A 2964-nucleotide genomic window follows, 5' to 3' on the forward strand; every position below is an offset into this window, starting at 1 on the left:
TGCTAAACCCCTTAGATCTAGCTTCAGAATTTTCTTCTACTGCTTGTGTAATTACACAATTTCTCCTCTATCTATTGTTTTTTGTTCTTACAGATCCCATATTATTTGAATTTTGGGATTCTTAGATTTTTATCTTTTGTGTTTTCTCATTATTTACATTTTTTAACCTGAAAAATTTTAAAATTTTTTGTTTTGTTTTGAGACTCTTTTTCACTTCATCCTCAAGACCACTCATTTGAGTCTTAACAGTGACCATTTTCTCTTTCAAATTATCTATTCACTTTTTAGTTCAAATATAAAGTTTCTCTCATATTTATATATAGAGATAGATGGAGAGAGATAGAGAAAGCACATTATATATCTCCTGAAGTATTCATCAGCCTTGCCCCCCCCCCCACCCAGCACTACTTAGCTAAGAACCATAATTGGTGGGGTTTTAATTTTCTCAGTTAGTTGTGGGTATAGTTGCTAATCTAACTTAGTGGTGATGATACCACAAGTGAGGGGAGATATGGTTGTCTCTGAATCTGTAGACTTCTCAAACTTTAATGTGTCTATAGGTCAACTGGGAATGTTAAAATCCTTGTTCTGATTCAATAGATCTGGGTTGGGGCTGAGATTCTGCATTATTATTAAGCAACCAGGTGATGCCATTGTTGCTGGGGCTCAAGGACCACAGTATACACAGCAAGAGACTAGCAAATACCAGCCAGCTCTCTGTCAGTCCCAAATGGAAACATCACAAGAAAACTTTTCTTCTTGCAGCCCCCTTCTGTGCAAAAGGCTGTGTTTTGCAGGCTTTAGTGTTAGCAAAGACCCATACCATCTGCTTGACTTCCTTGCGGGATATAGGAGACCAACTGGTTTTCCCAGGAATATTCATCTTTCCCCCCGGGGAAATCCTCCTGGGGATTTGTGGGCCTCTACAGAATAAACTCTCTCCAGAATTCAAATAATTTTGATCAGCATTTCATACCTCTCTACATCATTGGTCTCCACAGGCATCCTAAAACCAGAAGAGTCAAAAGTTCTTCCATTCCTTTTCATCAGTTCTAGAAGAGCTAAGACCCGGCTCATACTCCGCAGGTCCCCAGTCCATTGGTTCAACAGCTGTTTGCCTCAGGAAAGATTTATCCTACTGATTTGGATTTGGAGCATGTGTTCAAGTTGCCATCTTCATATATATAAAAAAAGGATTCAAGACACCTGGGTGGCTCAGTCGATTTAGCGACTGTCTTCGGCTCAGGTCATTATCCTGGAGTCCTGAGTCCCGCATCAGGCTCCCAGCTCCATGGGGAGTCTGCTTCTCCCTCTGACCTCCCCTCTCATGCTCTCTCTCACTTTGTCTCTCTCTCTCAAATACATAAATGAAATCTTAAAAAAAAAAAAAAAAAAAAAGGACTCCACTATATTTCTTTAAGCCAGGAAGTTGTTTTCATGATGGTAAGGAATATATACATATTTTTAAAGTTTAATATTTGTGAGTCTGATCTAGCCTTTTATAAAGAGCCCAGATGTTAAGCAGAAAGAAGGGGAAAATCAGATGAAATTACACTACTGAGCTTCAAGGAGAAAGAGCTAGCATTCTGTTAAAGGAGACTCCCTCTGACATTCCACTGAAGAAAGTCAAGATGGTATTTTATACCTTGGGCTCTTGAGGAACTAAAAATGAAAATTAGAAAAATGTAGGTAATTGAAAATTGAAAAGAGTGCAAAATCACCATATTCTCTAGTCACTCTTTATTTGGGGGAGTAGGGTGAGGGGCATCCTGACATCATTGACCATATAGGTAAATGAGAATGAAGTTTGTACATTGGGCTTTCCCCTCCATATCATCTAGGAAGTGTGGCATCATCTTTTTATACCTTTCCTTTGTACCATAAAAGAGAGAGCCAAAATACATGCTGTGCAAAATCTAGTAGTCTTACTTTGTTTTTATACCTCTTCATTCTTGGAGGTGTCCCAATACAACTTGTAAGGTATTTTCTTTTTTTTTTTTTTTCCAAAACTCAAGCTATATTTTTTTTATATTTATAACAGCTGGTTAAGCCAACAGTGATGCACTTTCCAGAGGGATCAATTCCACCCTGCTTTATTAAGGCTGGTCTGCATGGAGTACAAGGGAACAGAGCAGCTGTAGGCAGAATAAATGCGGCTGCTATGAAGCAGGGAAGGTCTCCCTTAGGAAAGAACTGCGCCTTTAACAGTGTGACCTAATGGAAGAGCTCCAGACATAAAAACGCAGCCTTCCCAAGGAACGAAGCTTTCATTCTTCTGTAACTGCTGTGGTGAGGAAAACTCCCAGAGAGACTATAAAAGAGCAGTGGTGGTGTCATTATCATTCCTGTGTAAAGGAAGAATCTTTTACTTCTAAAGGTGTGTGTGTGTGTGTGTGTGTGTGTGTGTGTTTCATTTGATAAGGTGTCTCTGTTTGAAAACGTTTAAATATGATTTTAGGACTCTGCTTCTAACCAATACAACAGGTCTAATACAGTAAATACTCAACTTCAGCTACTCAATGATGCTCTACTTAAATTATTTTCTTATAAAAGTTGAAAGATCGTCTATTTACAGCCTTGATACCAGCTCTGGGATGCTATGGCACATGTGTGAACCAGTAGCAATGCGGTAAAATTTCATGAACCTATAGATAATAAACTCTACAATGATGAGAATTCATGTGTTAAGCTATATTTCACCTACTATACTGGGAACATAATCATAAGACTGTGGATCTAGAAGAAACCTCTAGAGACTCTTAGGTTTATCCATTTCTCTCCAAATATCTCAATACCATTCAGGACAGATGGTTGTTTGTTTTGTTCATAAACATATTCCAGGACAGATATTCCATCATTTTTAAGTTCTTTAAATCACCCAACTTATAAGAAGGGCTTCTATTTACCCATCTAAAATCATATATATATATATATATATATATATATATATATATATATATATAT

The sequence above is a fragment of the Lontra canadensis genome, unplaced genomic scaffold (genome assembly GCF_010015895.1).
Source record: "Lontra canadensis isolate GAN:19392208 unplaced genomic scaffold, GSC_riverotter_1.0 scaffold129, whole genome shotgun sequence".
Taxonomy (NCBI): domain Eukaryota; kingdom Metazoa; phylum Chordata; class Mammalia; order Carnivora; family Mustelidae; genus Lontra; species Lontra canadensis.